The following is a 21,537-nucleotide window of genomic DNA, read 5'->3' as shown; positions in this document are numbered from 1 at the left end:
CTGGTTCGCATGTCCTCTCCTCTCTGCCCTTCCCCCTGAGCAGGGTCTTCCTGACACTGGCTGCAGCAACCCTCACCTGGTGTCGGCAGCGTTGACCTGGGGGCGGTACGTGTGCTCCTGGACCCCAGACCTGTCTTCCTTTGTTTCCCTAAAACTCATCAGCCGTGAAGATCAGTTCATCTAAGACTCAAAGTGACACCCAGATGTGGCCCCTAGCCCAGAACCTCACCCACCTTCCATGAGGGTTTCAGCCCCTGGTTCACAGCTATCGTGTCCAAAATCACTCTGCAAACATTCCTGATGGCTTCCATGCCCTATGGATGATTCCTCCAAAATCCTGGACTCTTGACCCCTCAATCCCTGACCCGCTGCCTTAGCCACCTCGTCTCTTGTATTAAATTAAGTCACACTCATTCATTTATTCTCCAGAAACCTCGTTCTAATATATTACCCTCAATTACCTGTAAATTACAATAGGAATGTCATGGCATTTCTTGTTATGTTATCAGTTCTCACCACTGGCAGAAATTGAAAGGGGCCTCAGAACCACAGAAAGTCATGGTACATTGTAGCCACACCCTACAATGTGTGTGTTAATTACTTTATTCCCTGTGCTTCTCCCCAGGGACAGCCCAGCCCCACCTGCCTCCAGCTCCCTTCCCATTCCTTCCTGGCCACTCCTGTAAGACACCTGGGAAGAGCCACGCCCACTGTCTGTGTGGCCTCCTCCCCGATTGGTCCATGCCTCGCACATGGGTGACTGGCTCCCTTCCCCTGCTTCCTTGCCCTGAGCTCAGGGTGGCATCTTTGTTCTACTCCGTCCCCCGCTCCCGCCCACACCAGGAGCAGTGCCTGCCACCCTGGAGGAACCCAGGAATGTGTGCTGAATGAGTGAGTGGATGCATCAATAAGGTACACAAAATCTTCTCAAATTGTTCATATCATGACTAAAATAAAAATTAATTTTAAAATAATCTCCGTTAACCATAAGGCCACATCTTGACTGATGGAGAATTTGATGGATTAGAGAGGAAGATACAATTTTTGTCATTTTTGGCTGACAGAGATGAATTCAAACAGATATTTGTTTTTTGAAAAAAAATGCATAAGGAAAAAGTTCAAAAGGTAGTTGTCTTTTGTTTTTAATTTACTGGCTAAAATTTTCTGGGTGAATGTTTTGGGTGAATGTTTTACAGTGGTTGTGCTCTTATTTCTCTTTTCCTATCAAGGTACATACATCTTCTGTCAACCTAGCTTGGCTCACTCAGATACAGGTCCCTGTGCATTTCTGTGTTAGCCACACACAAATGGATACATACAATGGCAAGACGGTACCTCCTGTTCATACTTGTCTATAAATCTTTGCACAATTTTAGTTACAATTAAAGTCTTTCTGTCACAATACACCACATTCATCATTCTCAGTCAGAGCTCAACGTACCTGAGATTATCAAGGTAAACTTTAATCAGCAGTTTAACGTAAAGAGTATCAAATTCCTGCACCAGCACCTCCTGAGAGCCAGCAACGGACACCCAGAAGTTCTGTTTGTGTTATGATGGGACGGACCAATGACATGCATTCAAACCACAGCACAAAACCCTGCAATGGGCTTTGGGAAATGCAGGAGTCTCTCATCTTAGATGCAGCATGAGACAAAGCCTTCTTAGAATCTCAGACATTTTCTCTGAAATGACTCTAGGTCTTCCTAAATATTTGCATTGATAGCATAAACGGACCCTCGATTACCCACCTTGGGAAGAGACGGAGATTGGGTGATGGGGGCCATGGCTCGACTTCTTCCCCAAAACCCAACCCTGGCTTCATATACAGGCCACCGCTTTAAAAAGGATTGGTATCTGTAGTCACTTTAAAAATAATTCAGCTCACAGCAAGGACTCAGTGTTCCCCATGCCTCAACCCCTACCTCTATTTTGGGATGCAAGCCCTGCTATCACTGAACAGAATGACATTCACAGCAGGTACAACTGACACATGGAAATCTGTTGGCTCAGTTGCACTAATTGGATATGTGTGCTTGCAAGGATGACGGCACGAGTAGGAGGTGTTTAAACATGTGAGTTCAGAACCCTGTCTACGGTCCATTTCCACGTAAATGAGGAGCAGTGGCAGTTTAAGTGCAAGGCGCCTGATGATACCCCAAAGCCAGTCCCCAGACTGAAGGAATGAAGGCTCAAACAGAAAATCTATGAGGAATAGAAGCAAACTGTTTTTCTCACCTTCCTGCATGCAAGATTTATGCAAGAAACTCCCATTAGCACTAATGAGAGTTATGCATGTAAATCTCCCATGAAACGACCAGGATATGAGCCTCATCCATCACTGTGCAGACATCACAGTTTCTGGGGCAGGCTTCTCGCAGGCAGACTGCTGCACTGCGACTGATTCTGCCTGCCCTTCCTGAAGGTGCTGAAACGGCAACCTTCCTGCAGCAGGCCTGGTGGGAGAGGCTCTGGGAGGGGTGTCCCCACAGAGCCACACAGAAGGGCAGAACTCCAGTGTGCAAGTGCTTTGAATAATTCAGAGAGCATCATCAAAACCACCCACCTGCCTATGAAACTGTATTTGAAAAATAAAATGAATAACCCCACAGGCTGTGCATGGGATTCTGTTTTGCTCACTGCTCACTGTCGTATTTTATTTTCTTGAGAGAGCATGTAAAGCATTTTAAATATGTTCCCGGAAATGAAATGTTCTGATTTCCCTCTCCTCTGCTCAGGTAGTTGTACTGTGAATACAACAGAAATTAGACAAACTGCTCTTTTCTCAAATAGGACCTATATTTTTCTGCCTCAGTGCCTTTGCTCAGCTGGTGGAAGATTCTCTTCCCACTACTCTCTCAAATTCAATAGAACTATTTGGATCTTTAGTCCAACGTTCTTCTCTCCAAGGGCCTGGTGTCCCCGTGTTTGGCACCAATATTATGGCTCTATCCCTCCCTCCCCGTGGTCCTTGTGGCTCTGTCTTGGCGACATTGCCAGGGGGTCCTTGTTCCTCCAGGCCACTGTCGCCTTCTGTATCTTTGGGACCCTTTTCAGATTCAACACATTGGCTTGCACATGGTCTCCATGAATATGTGGTGAATACAAACATGAATAATTTATTTTAAAAAGGAATGCACATATACATGGCACATTTTTTTTTTTTTTTTTTGAGATGGAGTTTCACTCTTGTTACCCAGGCTGGAGTGCAATGGCGCAATCTCGGCTCACTGCAACCTCCACCTGCTGGGTTCAGGCAATTCTCCTGCCTCAGCCTCCTGAGTAGCTGGGATTACAGGCACATGCCACCATGCCCAGCTAATGTTTTTTGTATTTTTAGTAGAGACAGGGTTTCACCATATTGACCAGGATGGTCTCGATCTCTTGACCTCGTGATCCACCCGCCTCAGCCTCGCAAAGTGCTGGGATTACAGGCGTGAGCCACTGCACAGCTTTCTTAAGGCTTCAAGAGTATACTATGAAAAGCATTTTTTTCTCCCCTCAGGCACCTAGTTCCTTCCCTCTGAGACACCCTCTCTGTGGTCTGGAGTCTAATGCACTGACAAGCATTTACATATACACACACTTTTTAAAATATACAAATCACATGCATGGTTTTTTCACCCTGCAAAATTTTGTTTAATATTATATCTTGGGCTAGGTTTATGTAATCTCCTTCATTAAAAAAAACGAAATTTATCGTGCTCCATTACGTGACTACAGAATGATTTATTTCACCAGTGTCCTATGGATGAATATTTAAGTTGTTTCCAGAACCTTGTTCTTATAAACAAGACCTGCAATGAATGCAGTAAAATAGCCAACATTTCTAACATAAAAATGCTTGCTATGTGACAAGTGCCATTTTAACCCTTGCAATCGATTTTCACCACAGCTCTTTTAGGTATAAATACTGTGAGTATTCCTGGCACACAGAAAAGGAAACCACAGCACATAGAGACCAGTAGCTTGCCCAGGGGCAAGGCACACCTTGGTTCCTGCTGGTGCGGTCAGAGGCCATGCTCTTGGCTTCTGCACTGGCTGCCAGTTTATAAAGGCAACTTTGCTCTCCTGTGTGTGAATATTGTACACTAAATATCTAGAGGTGGAATCACTAGCACAGAGGATATGGCCTTTCTGAGCTCCATTGATATTGCTAAGAATTCCTGTAACCCATCCTCTCCAATACTTTGCTATCAACCTGCCTACTACATGTATCACTCTCATTAGTGCTAATTGGAGTTTCTTGCATAATTTCGTGTCCACTGAGAGGGAGAGAAAGCCATGACTCAGTGGCTCCACTTGGAGGCTGCGGTGCCATGAGTTTGAGCAGTTTTTCTAATGTCAATTCCATTTGTTTCTCCTTGGAAGTGTCTTCCCATATCCTTTGCCCGTTTTCAGTTAATATTTTTATTTGTTAAAGTTAATATGCTAATAAGTCGCTGAGTTTACCCATTTATGCTATATTCTAATGAAGTGGTTTCTTACTTGTTAGTACTATATTAAAACAATACCTGCACTAAAATTTCCACCTTCCTACGTTGTCCTGAAAGATCTTTGGACTCAGAAAGATTAATTCATTCCATTTCTGCAGTGTCTACACTGAAGTTTAATGTCTTACATGGGACCTAAATATGCTCTTCATTTCACTGGGCCAGTTTCCATTAATTCCCACCCCAAAATTTTACATTCGATTTATTTTGTATGAAAGATACCTATGATACTAATGCTAACATGATTTGTATCCTGTCAAATTAGAATAGTCCACAAGATTAATGAAAATGCCACACCCAATAAGAACTTCTTCCCCTGACAAAGTGACCCTTAGTGGCCATTGTAGGACCTTCTGTGGAACGGGGCTGCATGAACATCTCCTTTAGAAGTGAAAAGAAAGACGATGTATATTAAACATTAATATTCTCTGGGAGATACATTGTATCAGGCTTAGCATATTGAATAAAGTCACATATTTCTATTTTTTTGGAAGAAAATTTAAAAGCTCAACACTCTGATTTTTCATGATAAAAATATGGCTAACTATGCTTAAGAAGGATTATTGACCTAAGCAATGAAATTTATATACAACAAGCTTAAATGGAAGATGCCGCTAGTTAATAGGATATGCTTCTCCAAACATACTAAAAATAGTAAATTTTTATGGCTATGATGGTGTATAATCTTTTAAAATTAGAACTCAAGGAGATAATGTAAACTACTACTAAGGAGAAAATACGAAAACCGTAAACAGAGTATCTAGCTTAAACCCCCACAGCACAATTTGCCAGCAACGGCTGCCGAACACAAATGCCTTCCCAGGTTTCTAGAAGGAAAATCGTCTCCTTCAAGGCATGGGGCTGTCCCCAGTAAATTGTGGAGTGTGTCAGACCTTGGACTGTGAGCTTGCTGGAGGAGGAGACCCAGTCCTAACGCAGACTCGTGCACCAAGCTCCATCCGTGTTTCTGCTTCTCATTTTGTGAGGGGGAGATACAGCCTGATGTACGGTCTGATGTTCTAAACTGTTGGTACCAGCAACCTGAGGAATCACTTTAGCCCACTCCACAGTCTTCCAGCCCCTTCTCCCCTGACCGGAAGAAAAAAAAATAACCTTATACAACAATTTTGATGAGGGCAGGAACTGATACCTCTTTCTAAGATTTATCTGAATTTGTGTAGCTCCAGCAAAATGCAGTCCTCGCTTGACAACTTCAGGCTTAGAAAGTTTCCTACTTCTATGCGAAGGGGAAATGGGAACGAGGGCATTGAAGCTCAGAAATTCTCACTTAGAAAATCCTTGTGTGTGAAGCTTCCGTGGACCTCTGTGCCCCACAGCAGAGGTAGCTAGTCCATGCACTGACTCCACTAACTACAGCAGAACTCTCAGCAAAGCAAAGCAAAATCCATCTCGGGCGATCCCCTGCCTCCCGTCCCCCTGGGTGGATCCCTGGGGTCTAAATCCCTTGACAATATCAGACTGCCCCTTAGATCTGAATCCCCCGAACTGGTCCATGGTCCTGAACCACAGATCCTGCTTCCCAATTCTGCTTCCATCACAGTGTCCCCCGATTTCGGGTAATGGTCCTCAGCGAGGAGGAAGGAGATGTTGTGATTTGCAGTTTCCAGCACACCCCAGAACAGGAGGACACGGATCCTACTCTCCTGCAGGTGTGGTCTGTGACTTTGATAATACAAGTCATGAGAAATGCAAATTTCTACTATTTCCTCAACAACATTCCAGAAAAATAAATGCTCAAACAAATTTATTTAACTATCCATCATGTTTTATAATATCATACTGCAATAAACATTGTTTTAATGAAATCATAAAAATTATGATTGAAGCAACCCAAATGAATCATGATGAAAACAACTGAAAAGCATTCTTCCGTGAATTAGGGAGGAGCTTGACAAAGCATGACTCAAAATGAGTTGGTTGCTTTCTGGGGAAGGATGTGTGAGGATGATGACTGTAGGGTTATATTAATGGCAATGACCATTAAAGCAAAGCAGTTTGATTTCGCAGCAACACAGCAGCTCTACAAGTCCTTTGTGTGTATATCCACACGGTGTGTTATGTACGCACATAAGTGATATATGTTATACATATTTATGAGATAGACACAAGAATAACAATGCATAGTATCTGCATATGGCTTTGTAGAGATAGTAGAGTCAGTTCACTGTAGTTAAAATGCCTACATAGATTTGGATTCCATCTGTGTCATTTATTAACTGTTATTTAACTTCTCTGTACATTAATTTTTTCTAATATAAATTATGAATTTAGATAGACAGACAGACATGGTTTGGGTCTGTGTCTGCACCCAAATCTCATCTTGAATTGTAGCTCCCATAATCCCACAAATTGTAGCTCCCATAATCCCACAAATTGTGAGAGGGACCCAGCGGGAGACAATTGAACCATGAGGGCTGTTTCCCCCATACCGTCGTCATGGTAGTTAAGAAGTCTCACGAGATCTGACGGCTTCATAAGCGGTTTCCCCTTCCACTCGGCCCTCATTTCTCTCTTGCCTGCCACCACATAAGACGTGGCTTTCACCTTCCACCGTGATTGTGAGGTCTCCCAGCCACGTGGAACTGTGTGTACATTAAACCTCTTTTTATTAAAGACATACCCAGTCTCAGGTATGTCTTTATCAGCAGTGTGAAAACTAACATACATAAATACATATATGTAAAATACTAGCTTCAAAGGGTTTTTATTTATTTATTTATTTATTTATTTTTTCTTTTTAAAATTTTTATTGCATTTTAGGTTTTGGGGTACATGTGCAGAACATGCAAAACAGTTGCATAGGTACACACATGGCAGTGTGCTTTGCTTCCTTTCTCCCCTTCACCCATATTTGGCATTTCTCCCCAGGCTATCCCTCCCCAGCTCCCCCCACCTGCTGGCCCTCCCCTTTTCCCCCCAATAGACCCCAGTGTTTAGTACTCCCCTCCCTGTGTCTATGTGTTCTCATTTTTCATCACCCGCCTGTGAGTGAGAATATGTGGTATTTCATTTTCTGTTCTTGTGTCAGTTTGCTGAGAATGATGTTCTCCAGATTCATCCATGTCCCTACAAACGACACGAACTCATCATTTCTGATGGCTGCATAATATTCCATTGTGTATATGTGCCACATTCTCCCAGTCCAGTCTATCATCGATGGGCATCTGGGTTGGTTCCAGGTCTTTGCTATTGTAAACAGTGCATAGGGTTTTTCTGAGTTTGAAACGAGACACGGCACTTTCAGAACCAAGCTTGGTGCAGGCTGGATGCGTAGTAAAGGGTCCGCTGCTACCACCATCATTTGGAGTTCACATTACGTTTTTGATATTCATCTCATCTGACCATTTATTTTTATTTTACAGAAAAAGGAATGAATATTTTGTAGAGATTTTCCCAAAGACAAGTGATTGTTGGCAGTTCCAGGACTAAACCTAATGACATTTGTTCACTGTTTTAAATATATTTCTTGCAAAGGGTCAAAGGATCCGTGGATTTATAGAGTTGAAGCTATTTCAGCAGATTTTTCCTTCTGGACACATGATATACTTTTCTTTAAAATAGTCACCATTCAGAACACAATTCATGTAGTTTTTTGGGAAACAGATATTGATTTTATTTTAAGGAAAGTCTTTAGCATGGAAATTGGATGCAGAGTGTGATTTTCTCTTTGGGCTCTGGTTCAGGGGAAATTGGATTTCCTAGAGCACCAGCTGTGGAGGCGCCACAGGTGTTCACGGCTCAGCAATCACAGTGGCTAATTGGGACACACGAGGACAGAAAAATGCCCTAAATCTAAATCTTGTTCTTTGGCATTTTTATTTCTCCCATAGGATCAAGCCCCCAAGTCCTTCGTAAGTGGAGATGCTAAAGGAAGCTAGCTGTCACAGACAGAAGAGTTGACACATGGATGGGGGAGAACTGCAGGGGAGGGAGGAGCTGAGAGCCGGGGAAGGTAGCGGGCCTTGGGTTTGAGTGCAGCAGGGGCTGCTTTGTCATGGCCGTGCTGCTAAGGGTCCTTCCATCTGAGTGCTTCTGACTCTGAGTTGTAATCTGAGGCTAGGACTAGCAGAACAATTCCCGGAGTCTACAGTTAGACAAACTGCACAACAGCTACTAAAACAGAATTCAGAAAGTTGAAGACAGTAACTTTGGGGGCAGAAGGGATGGCAGGCAGATGAGTGAAAGAAACTAGTCATCAATTTCAAGGACTGAGGGGAGGCAAGCAATTTCTTACAGAGGACCACTCTGTTCTACGTTCCGTCTGATAGGGTGAGAAATAGAGCCACATCCCATTCTGTCTCTTATGGACCACAGAATGCAGACAGTACCCATGCTCACTTTATAAACACCAAACCTAAGCCACGAGGAGCTAATCCCTTTGTCCTAACATGTAGCTGTATGTGACAACTGAAGAGTATTTCACATCCATTAACTGACGCTTCCCATCTCTGAGTTTTGTATTTTCCTTCTCTCAAGCCAGCCATTTCAGATTTATTCATCTAATAAACTAATCTTTAAAGAACCACTGTTGGGGTGATCTCCCCTCTGCAAAGTTCTCTTGGATTCCCCTGCTCCCAATTAAGATCTCTTCTGTGTCCTCAACAGATGGCACAGACCTCTGTGGATTCCTTGAGATGTGACTGAGTACTTAATACGGCCCAGAAAACATGCCCAGCTCTGGAACGCAGAAAGGAGTAAGACACACATTTTGCACTAAGGGAAAGACTATGGTCTAGCCTTCCTGTAGTCCTCTCCATGCCTGATGTTTGCTCAATGTGCAAAGTCTCTGAGGGCAGGGACTGCATCTCATTTATTTTCATACATACAGACACAAGAGTTCCTGGCACAAAACAGGCACTTGGCACTGTTGAAAGCATGAGGGGATGATGAACAAAGGATAAATACCCACTCATTACTCAGTGCTGGTGGCGGAAAAGGGCAGTGGCAAAACCAAGTCTGTTCTTTGAGTGAGACTTTTGTCATGTCGTTTCTAAGTGCTGATATTTGAGTATTTTTCTTAAGTTGAATTTAGGCTTGGATTAAGAACTGAAACGAAAGGCTTCTCGGAGTTCCTGATTTGTGTTAACTCTAAATCCTCAAACATCGTTCCTTCCCACCACATTGTACACTAGCCTTTGCAGGACAGTTAGGCATGGTTCGGGTCCTGTCCTGGCTGCTTATTAAGTGTGTCATCTTAGGTTAGTCACCTAAGCTCTCTGATCTTCCCTTTACTGACCTCTAAAGAGGGAATAATAGTCATGCTTCCTTGCAGAAAGAGTTCGTGGTTGCCCCATGCTGGTACCAATGGTATAGGGCTCTATGAATGGTAAGTTTTATGATCTACGAATGGACACAGTTGGGGAATTAAGTGTGTGCTCCAAGCCTCTCTACACTGTACTCACGGTGGTCTTGGATGCTGCCTAACACATCTAAGTCTCTAAGCTTGGATATCTTCTAGTCTCTTGTCATGAACAATAAACCCCTAGATGCTGGGGTACCTTCAATCACTGAGATTAGGTGGAACAGCCCGTGCCATAGAAAGTCATTGTTGACTTTCTACCTAAGAAATTACCGCTGGAGAGCAAAGCCTTCAAAATTGCTGCTAGAGAATTAAGTCTTAAAAACAAAGCTGAGTTTTAAAGAAACTAAACAGAAACAACATCTTCATCTTTGGGGAAGATTTTGGAAAACTTTATATTTGATATTCTTATATAATTGCTCATTGTTAATCATACCAGGCTCAGAAAAATGAGGTAAAAAATCTGAACTTTTTTTCCAAAGAGAAAGAATTAAAGCCATGATACATGCTTAAATTGCACATAGAAATTCTTTACTAGCAACTATTTAAAAAAAAAACCTGTTTCTGTCTCAGTGAGAAACTTAGCTATATGATCTACAAGTTCAGTGCAATTCCTCTCAAAATCTTAAGGTCATTTTTTTTTCCAGAAATAAATCTATTTCAAAATTCATATGGAATCTTAAGAGACCCCTAGATAGCCAAAACTATATTGAAAAAGAACACAGACAGCCATTTTATACTTTCTGACTTGAAAACTTACTACAAAGCTACAGTAATCAAAACAGTGTGGTACTGGCATAATGACAGAGATACAGACCAATGGAACAGAATAGAGGACCCAGAAATAAACTCTTGCATATATGGTCAAATGATTTTTGACAAGGGTGCCATAACCATTTAGTGGGGCAAGGACAGTCTTTTCAATGCATAGACAATAACCATATGCAAAAGAATAAAGTTGGACTCTTACCTTAAATCTGTAAAAACAAAAAAAATTAACTCCAAATGGGTTAGCAACCTAAACACAGAGGCTAAAGACACAAAACTCTTAGAAGAAAATAGGAAGGATCAGCTTACTGACATTGAATTTGGCAATGATTGATTAAATATGACACCTAAGGGATAGTTAAAAAAATAGTAAAATTGGGCAACATCAAAACATAAAAGAAAACAACGAAATGTTTTTGTGTCAAGGGACATTACCAACTAAGTGAAAGGCAACCCATGAAACAGCAGAAGATACTTGCAAATCATACATATGATAAGAAGTTAATATCTATAATACATAAGAATTCCTACAACTTAATAACAATAAAAAACAAAGAACCTGATTAAGGCAAAGGACTTAGACATTTCTCCAAAGAAGACGTGCAAATGTCCCGGAAACACATGGAAAGATGCTCAACATCATGAATTATTAGGGAAATGCCAATCAAAACCACAATAGGATACCACTTCACATCCACCAGGATGTCTAGTATTTTTAAAATAGAAAACAACAGTGTCAGTCTGGACGTGAAGAAACTGGAACCCTGTGAACTGTGGCAATAATGCACCATTTTGTGGGGCAACCACTATGGAAAAGAGTGGCGTTTCCTGAATGAATTAAAAATACAGTATGATGCTCATGATCCAGCAATCCCACTTCTGGGTTGATGCCCAGGAGATGTAAAATCAGGGAATCAAATATATATGTCTACACCCAAGCTAACAGTAGCATAATTAACAGTAGCTGAGAGGTAGAAGTGGCACACGTGTCCACTGAGGTGTACGGTGGACTATTATTCAGCCTTAGAAAGGAAGGATGTTCTGACCCACCCTGCAACATGGCTGCACCTTGAGGACATCATGCTAAGTGAAAGAGACCAGTCACAAAAGAACAGATACTGTATGCCACTCACACGAGGTAAGTCTGGTGTCACATTCACAGAGACAGAAAGCAGAATGCTGCATCCAGGGAGTGCAGGGGAGGTCTGAGCAGTTAGTGTTTAATTGGGACAGGGTTTCAGCTTGTGAATGAAAAACTTTTGAAGATGGAGGGTGTGGCCATTGCACCACGATGTGAATACACTTGATAGCACTAATTACACATTTGAAAATTGTGAAAATGATACACTTCTTGTTATGTGTATTTTATTACAATTATTTTGAAAATAAAATGTGGCAACCTAAAGTTTTTCGAGCAACATGACTCCCACAGTGGCAGCAAGGGAGGTCTATCAACAGGAACTGACAGAAACCTACAGGCACTCTGGCAACGCAAAAGAGTCCCTAATTAATGACTTTCTTAATTTCCTTAAATATAAAATATCCCAAAATAGAACTAATAATGGACATAGGGATCTGTATTTAAAGGGACTTTATACAAAGGATCTTCTCTATGACTGTTGAAGGGTGAACCAGACGTATTAGGATGTTTATAAATTCTTCTAGATAACGGAAGGCTACTTGAGTCTTTGTTTACCAAGAGATTACACGTCCTGACTTTATACTGCATGGTTTATTAAAAGCAAGAGGTGTGGTATCCTATATCAAATAAAATGCTGCTTCCTTCACAAACATATATTTATGCTTTTTCAAACTAACATATTTTAAGGTATATATGCAAAATACCTATCTGCATGTAAAGCTTGAAGTAATACACATAACAGTTCCTTACCTTTAGGTGGCTCCTCGGATATCCATATGTCTGTGAGACCAACCGGAACCTTTCTTGATGGAATTCTATTGATAGCTTCAAAGATGCAAACACTTGACTGAATTCAATAACTACATTTTTTTCCTCTTCCACCAGATGTGGCCACTCTAGAGAAGAACAAAAAGGCAGAATGATGAGGTTGATATTCATAATAAAAGCAAAACCCTACCTGAGGCATGTAATGGTCAGATCTTTAACCCATCTGCTACAAGTAGGCAGTGAGGCCAGGCTGGGTACACAGACACATGGAGATGAGACACATGGAGATGATAAAACACACGGAGATGATGAGATGAATACAGACACATGGGGATGGTGAGACACATGACGATGAAACATATGGAGATGAGACACACGGAAATGAGACACAAGAGATGAGATGCATGGAGATGACACACATGGAGATGATGAGATGAATGGGGATGAGATGCATGGAGATGATGAGATGAATGGGAATGAGATGCATGGAGATGAGATACGGGAGATGATGAGATGCATGGAGATGACACACATGGAGATGATGAGATGCATGGAGGTGACACACATGGAGATGATGAGATGCATCGGGATAATGAGACATATGGAGATGAACCACATGAAGATGAGACATGGAGCTGAGATGCATGGGGATGAAACATACGCAGATGAGGCACATGAGGATGAGACACGACAGATGATGAGACCTATGGAGATAAGAAGCATGGACATGAGATGCATAGATATGAGACATATGAAGATGATGAGATGCATGGAGATGATGAGACACATGAAGATGAGATGCATGAGATGACAGGCATGGGGATCGTGAGACACCTGGATATGATGAGACACATGGAGGTGATGAGACACATGGAGGTGATGAGACACACAGAGGTGATGAGACACATGGAGGTGATGAGACACATGGAGGTGATGAGACACCTGGATATGATGAGACACATGGAGGTGATGAGACACCTGGATATGATGAGACACATGGAGGTGATGAGACACACAGAGGTGATGAAACACACAGAGGTGATGAGACACATGGAGATGAGATCCATGGAGGTGATGAGACGCATGGAGATAAGATGAGAGGGATGGTGGCAACAACCACTTCGTATCACACACAATTAATTTCCAAGAAATTATTCCTTATAGGAAAACCTTTTAAGAAAATTAATGAAATTACTCTTTGTAATAAAAAATACACAAAACTATAAATATATGCTTATAAAACTAGGGGAGTCATTTTTATGACTGAGTCTACAAAGTTTTAAGATTATATAATATGTAGAGACAAAAATACCTGTGCAGAAGCATACGTGATGGATCTGCACCTGGATTTCATAGCTTATATCATCAGCAGGCTGTTGTGTGTGTTTGTATTTTTGTACTTCTCAGTTCAAAGGATAGCAAATAGGTTATGGCTATTTCCACATAAAAGTTTTAACAAGAGCATCTTATTTACTAATTAAGAAGCAAAACACAGTGCAACATCTTGAGTAAGAATTTAACATTTTTATTTGTTATAGCTATAAAGCAACATCCAAAATAGTGTTTAAAATGGGGCTTATGTATAAACCTCTATGATTAATATTTATATAGTAGTCAAAGTTATTTCCAACACATTCTGAGATATTACTAACTTGACTAAGAAAGGTTGGGATAGCATTCGAGATAGTGGTTTTATAAAAATTGAAGTTAATCCTCACCATTTGACAAACACCAAATAGACAAATTTAAATAAATCTTATAAATAAACCAATATAAAGCAAAATAAGAGATTAAGAATTAGTAGGACTGGATATTAATGATCAAAGCCATTCTATCTGCTATATTGCCAATACTATGCTAAAACAATCATAATCTTTTGCTTTCATAAAATATTATTACATTAATTTACACAATGACTTGTTCTACTGGTAATCTTAAAAATTCATCTCTATCACTTTAAGCTTTTTAGAATTTCTATAGATTCATCACGTTGTCCATCACTGTTTTGGGAAGAGTGTTTTTCTGTTCCTCAGTGTTCATGAAAGGTAGCAAGGAAGAAGACCTGGAGACCATGAAGCACCCCTGTGGTGGCAGCCACAGTCCCAGGCCCTCAATGGCAGGTATGACTGACCATTATCAGGAGAGGGACAGGTTTTTCATTAAAGTGATAAGCATCTACACAACAGAATTTAATGGACAAAATTACAGGTTTTATTTGGAGTATGTTTTCTTCTTCACGTGCACATTCACCAATCATGGAGTCGGAAGTGTCCTTCCCATTCCCAGGTGAAACGGTGAAACAGTGAAGCACATCCAAATATCCCAGTGTGGGTCCTCTGGGCTCCTTTCCTGGGTCCCTCGGGCTCTCTGGGAGAGAAGACACACCCTCACAAACATGAGAACCCCTCTTGGACGAAGGGGAGTGAGTTAGAGTAATTGCTGGGGGTGAGACTACCTCTGTTCCAAGATGCATTTCCGTCTGGGAGTCACTTATAAGATGAAGATTTAAAAGCCTCTGACAGATGGAGTACAGGCTAAATGCCCTTGCAGGGTGTATGATGCTGCTGTTTACTAAATGTGTGTGTGCATGCACATATATGTATACACACATACACACACACGCAGTGTGCTTTTAACAATAGGGCCTCACTAGGGAAAGATTCACAGGACAATCAGCTAATGAGTGAGTGAGTCTGTGACCGGCTTTTCCCAGTTCTTCAGGTGCAGTAGGAAGGAATATGCACCTACGGTTCTGGCTGCTCACAGTTCCCTGTCACAGATGCTGCTTGTGATCATTGGTAATGGAATTCCCAGGATGAGCTCTTAAACGCTGTGTTTCGCAGGCAGCTTAGCTGCAAAACAAAAGTAACACCAGCCAGGTGGGAGCTCTGTGGGGTTCTCAGGCACACTCTGTCCTCAGCCAAACTTTGCTGGCCTTTCTCCTCATCCACCCTTCCTCTAATTTCCAAAATGAGAATTAGCGGTTTTTTTCTTTATGGCGTTTGTCATTATTCAAGATTATATTATGCAGATTTTGGTTTTAAACTGTTTTGAGGTAACTGTAGATTCACATGCAGTTGGAAGAAATAACAGAAATCCCCTGTACCCGTGTCTCAGTGTACCCCAATAATAACATTCTGCAGAACCTTAGCACATACTCACAGGCAGAATGACATTGATTCATCCCACCAATGTGCGGATTTCCTACTTTCTCTTGTGTTCATTTATGCGTGTGCTTTTAATTCTGTGCAATTTTAGCACCAGTGTAGGTTTCCGTGTCTATGACCATAGTCAACATGCAGATAACTGTCACTGAAGGAGCAAGGGTTCCTCTAGGCCCTTTTACAGCCTTGCCCACGTTCTGCCCCTTTCATTTACAAGACGACCCTCTTCCCTTACATAGCCATGCCCAGCCTTTTTCTGTTCATAGCCACACCCACTTCCTGCCCTTTCACAGCCACGCCCAGCCTTTTTCTGTTCATAGCCACACCCACTTCCTGCCCTTTCATAGCCATGCTCACTCCCCACACTTTCACAGCCACGCCCAGCCTTTTTCTGTTCATAGCCACACCCACTTCCTGCCCTTTCATAGCCATGCTCACTCCCCACCCTTTCACAGCCATGCCCAGCCTTTTCCTGTTCATACCCATGACCAGTCTTTTCCTGTTCATAGCCATGCCCACTTCCTGCCCTTTCACAGCCACGCCCAGCCTTTTTCTGTTCATAGCCACACCCACTTCCTGCCCTTTCATAGCCATGCTCACTCCCCACCCTTTCACAGCCATGCCCAGCCTTTTCCTGTTCATACCCATGACCAGTCTTTTCCTGTTCATAGCCATGCCCACTTCCTGCCCTTTCATAGCCACGCCCAGCCTTTTTCTGTTCATAGCCACACCCACTTCCTGCCCTTTCACAGCCACGCCCAGCCTTTTTCTGTTCATAGCCACACCCACTTCCTGTCCTTTCATAGCCATGCTCACTCCCCACCCTTTCACAGCCACGCCCAGCCTTTTTCTGTTCATAGCCACACCCACTTCCTGCCCTTTCATAGCCACGCCCAGCCTTTTTCTGTTCATAGCCACGCCCACTTCCTGCCCCTTCATTGCCACACCCAGCCTTTTTCTTTCATAACCACGCCCACTCCATTGTCTTTCATTGCCATGCCCATGCTCCCTCCAGTTAACAGCCATGCCCACTTCTGCCTTTTCACAGCCATGCCCACCTTCTTCATTTTCATAGCCAAGCCTAGCCCCTTCCCTTTCAGAGCCAACTCTCCTGCCCTGAACCCCTGGCAACCATCCATCAGTGTTTCTTGTCACTTCAAGAATGTTCTATAATGAAGTCATACACTGTGCAAAGTGTGCAGATCGGCTTTTCTTATTCAGCATAATTCTCTGGCGCTTCCAGCTGGGTTGTATCAATAATTCTTCCTAATGACTGAGTAGTATTCCATGGTACGGCTGGACACAGTTTAATTCTTCATGCTTTGGAGGCCACTGGGCTATTTCTGGTTTTTGGCTGCCATGAATTAAGCTTCTGTAAAGATGTGTGTACAGGTTTTGCTGTGAATGTATCTTTCCATCTCTCTGGGATGAATGCCTGAGAGTAGGATAGCTGGGTCATATGACAACTGCATGGCTAGCTTTAAAAGAAAATTCCACACTGGTTGCAGAGTGGCTGTACCATTCACTTTGCCGCAATCATGCACAGTGATTCAGTTTCTCTACCTCTTAGTCAAAATTTGGTATTGTAGTTGTTTTACGTTGGTCATTCTAGGTATGTAGTGACAGCTTTTCGTGGTTTTAACTTGCATTTGTCTAATAGTCGATGGAATCAAATATCTTTTCATGTGCATTTGAATTTCATCTTTAGTGAACTATCTGCCCATCTATTTTTGTCCATTTTCCATTTATATTGTTTTAAATCAGTGAATTTGAGACTTCGTTGTATGTTCTAAATATTAATTCTTTGTTGAATATTTGATTTGTAAATATTTTTGCTACTTTGTTGCTTGTCTTTTTATTGTCTTAACTGGGTACTTTGCAGAGCAAAATTTTTAATTTCAGTGTCATCCAATCCATCAATTTTCCCTTGTGGATTGTGTGTGTGTGTGTCTGTTTATGCGTTTCTGTTCTATCTTCCCCCTCTGAAAAGCTACATTCCATTATGGTAGACACTGTGTTGTCTAACTTATTTCTAAATCACAAGAGTCAAGAATTGTGCCTGGCACACACTAATGATCAACCAATTCACGTTGAATGAATGAATAAATGAATAAACACTAGTTCATGAGGTAAAAACCATTTTAGGTAAGTCTCTTTTCTAACACTGGGGAATGATAGCAATAGTCAAAATGGCATATTAACATTCTGCAAAATGATTTTAAATCTACTATTCTCTTGCAGTTTTCATAATTCCCCGTGGGAAGGACAGTTCAGGAACGATTCCTTTACTTCAGAGATGGGCCCAGGATGTGAGGCTCCCTCTCAGTGACATCTGCGTCGTTTCCACTGTAGTATGCTGCTGCCCAGGATTCCCTCAACATTTAGAAGTGACCGAGGATGATTAAGGAAAGAAGTAATTCATATGGGGGCAACAAAACTATATATCATACTACCTTAGAGTGGAATACAATACGAACCGAAATCATACCAAGTGTGATTGCAGCTGACATAAACTCAAGGGCAATTGAGTCATGTCTGCTGTTCTGAGGAAAAGAGGAATTCACTCTATCTTATAGACACAGTGGTCTTAGGATTCCTCCGAAGGCCTGTGTGCTGCCCACACTGGCGGGAACTGAATGGCCCTCCCCATTTCTCTGAACAAAGGGTACCTGGCCTAGTGGGACTGCAGCAGCCGTGGCAACCCCGCCTGTTACTCTAGGTGAGGGCATCAAAGGGGTCACAAGTGCTTTTGCAGGACTGTTTTATTATTTCCAGTGGCTTTCCATGAAAGCACATGCAGTCTTGTCCCACGCAACACAAAACAGCCATGCTTTGTGAGCCCCCAGTGGTCTTACTCTCTGTTCGTGTCGAGCAGAGCCTCCCAGAGCCAGTGGATTGCTCAGTACTGGGGCACTTCACCCCTGCTGAGGGTGGACATGTGCTGCGGGTTCTCCCCACAGTCCCCGCAAGTGGCCTCATACCGAAGTGTGAAGGGGCACAGGGCTGCTGTTCAGCAGGGGCACATAAGGCCTGGGTGACATTTCTATGAAAAAATAATCTCTCAAAATGCTTAATAATGTCTGTGTCTTCTTAGGCTCTCCACCTTTCAGGATCTTTGCATTTAAAAAAAGGATAAGGAAAAAGCCTCATTACCGAGAAAAATTGATCTATAGATAAATAATTACAAACTGATTGTCACTGAAACTGTGGCAGGTTTTCTAGAAAGAGTTTTGCAGGAGGCTTTGGAGGCTGCAGCACGTCTTGTGTTATGGCTTTCTCTTGACTGTCACAGAATTTACAATACCATGCTGTGATTGTAGATCTCCTAAGCAGCACCCTGACCCCACCAGGAGCTCTTCAGGGAAGGGGTCAGAGTCCATTCGACTCTAAACCCCAGAACTGGTCCACGGCAGACCTGGAACAGGTGCAGAACTGCTTTGCTCAATTTCATGAGTGAACCAAAGACGAACTAAACTAACAAGCCTGTGTCTGTCATCTCACGGCCAGCCACAACGCCTAGTCACATCGGATAGTGGCAGCGAGGAAGGACCACAGCTTCAGGGTCACACACTCCCTGCTCTTCACGGTGGGACCACAGGGTCCCTTTCTCAGGAACTTAGGTCATTTCTTCATTTTCGCATTGTATAGGACAAGTGATTGTAAAAACTCAGTTGAAGATCAATGAATTATTCATAGCTGTATTACAAAATTCATTTTATCATTATTAATATTCATGATATATGGAAAAGATTTTTACCTTCCCCCTTTAACAAGGGTACTTGCTGTTTAATTTATTTTAAATTAATTATGTAGTGAATAAAAATTATTATTTGTCCCAAAATTTCGAGAATGATCTATTACTTTATGTTCAGTTCTTTAGACTGATTATATATTAAGAGACAGATTGAAATTTAATGATATGATATATCCTGTAATGAAAGCAGGCACAAAACTTAAAATGAACTTCCGTTTGAAACTTTTGCATTTAAGGCTAAACAAAGCCAACTTTGTTTATTTACTTTCTCTCTTCTTTCCTCCCTCCCTGTCTCCCCTTCCTTCCTTCCTTCCTTCCTTCCTTCCTTCCTTCCTTCCTTCCTTCCTTCCTTCCTTCCCTCCCTCCCTCCCTCCTTCCTTCCTTCCTTCCCTCCCTCCCTCCCTCCCTCCTTCCTTCCTTCCCTCCCTCCCTTCCTCATTTCCTCCTTCCTCTCTCTCTCCCTCTGTTTTCCTTTCCTTTCCTTTCCCTCATGCTTTCTCTGTTTCTTTACTTTCTCCTCTTTTTTTTATGATTCTTAAAAAGGTTTGTCGCCAAATGTTGAGGTAGAAAACAATATTCCAGGCTGGTGTTTGTAAGCACTTCTCCATGTATAACGTATTATAAATAGTTATCTTTATTCTCTCTCTCTCTTTGTGTGTATGTGTGTGTGTATGCGTGTGTGTGTGTGCGTGTATGTATATACATATATATATGCTAATTTGGTCATACATTTTACTGTGAATTGTTTTTCCTTTTAATACTTAAAGAATCAGAGAAACCGTGATGTGCAACGGAAGGGTTTTGATTAACTGATGTGACTTAGAGAGTGGGTACAGGCAATTTTGAGGCAGATTTGGTCCTTGCGAGTTTATTCTGAGGGTTCCTTACGCTTCTTGTTTTCACTAGTGGCTCGTTGTGAATATGTGGTTTAACCTGTCCATGGCCCTGCATTAGGGAGCTGTGGACCCTGCAGCCTGGACGTGGGGCTGCAGTGGCTGAGGGGGCAGAAATGAGTCACAGGGTTGCCAGCACAGGGGCTTGGCCTCCGGTGACCGTGAGAGCTGCCAGCAAGCTACAGTCTCATTTGGAGCCCCTCTAAGCAGTTCTATTTGTAATGGAAACTATATTAGAGCTATTCAGTTTTAAATATAGAAGTTGAAACAGCTGTGTTTAGTACCTTTGTTCCACAGACCCCCTTGCAACAACCTTGAGAACCGCAGGGAATTTGTCAATGTCAAGGAAGGAGCATTTTGTCAGTTACCAAGTATGTTTATTACCAGAGGGATGAAGGGAGGAGGGACATGGAAGGACTCTGATGCCCTCTTCCTACAAAGATGAAATGCGCAACTGCACACTCAGGAACTTCAGCTCCCTGTCACCCGGTGGAGCCGAGAAATCTGGATTCCGGGAAATTCTTCCTCCCGGTCCCTGAAAGATTCTGCAGCCCAGCTCCAGACTGCTTGTGGTCTGACGGCTGCAACTGTGAGCCATCAGAGTGAGCAACAGGAAGACAAGGTCTTTACAAAGGTGATGTGTGATCTCATCAGCATCATACACGCACATGGCTTAGGGGTAAAATACTATGAGATGGCTCATTATGAAAGCAATGCTCCCTGATACCACCCTGTCTTACTTCCAGCTCCCCAGAGGGAAAGCTGTCAAGGCTTCCAGCCATTTCTTTTGGCCTTTGCCTTCAGACACTAAGTGAGTGCTTCTATACTGCAGGGTGCTGCGTGGTTTCCCATCAGGAATGCATCTCTACCACAGGGGGCTGCAGGGTTTCCCAATCATGAAGTACTGAACTTCCACCTCCTGTCTGGGGGAACGGGGAGGTGCGCTATCGTGCTCCACGCCCAAGACCTTCTTCCAATTTCTGCCCCCAGCATGGTTGTACTGGGCAATACATTAGGTTATTAGGTAATGCTTTACTGTCATAACTACAAAGACACTATTGCCAGATGAAGCACATGTCAGTGCGACATTCCTTATCCACACAATAATTATCCATCCACAATTAACAATTGTGTCCGTGCACACGCGTGCTGCTCTCCTATGTCCTTATCATGACTCCATCCCAAACTCCCAATCCCAGTGTAGAGAAAACAGCTTAGGTATCAATTTGGTGTTCC

The 21,537-nt window shown here is 42.5% G+C and overlaps 1 protein-coding gene across 50 annotated transcripts in view; it reads right to left on the bottom strand.

The window, feature by feature from the left end:
• The window catches only part of MYT1L (myelin transcription factor 1 like), a 565,076-nt gene that overhangs the window by 251,825 nt on the left and 291,714 nt on the right, over positions 1 to 21,537 (bottom strand). For all 50 annotated transcript variants that reach the window (XM_017964578.4, XM_078350034.1, XM_017964584.4 and 47 more), the window contains exon 4: positions 12,473 to 12,618. The gene's annotated coding sequence lies outside the window, so the exon portion shown is untranslated. The remainder of the gene's footprint in view (positions 1 to 12,472; positions 12,619 to 21,537) is intronic.

This window comes from Callithrix jacchus, chromosome 14 (genome assembly GCF_049354715.1).
Source record: "Callithrix jacchus isolate 240 chromosome 14, calJac240_pri, whole genome shotgun sequence".
In the NCBI taxonomy this organism is placed as follows: domain Eukaryota; kingdom Metazoa; phylum Chordata; class Mammalia; order Primates; family Cebidae; genus Callithrix; species Callithrix jacchus.
The sequence above is the reverse complement of the archived record's forward strand: the minus strand, read 5'-3'. Positions and strand labels throughout refer to the sequence as shown.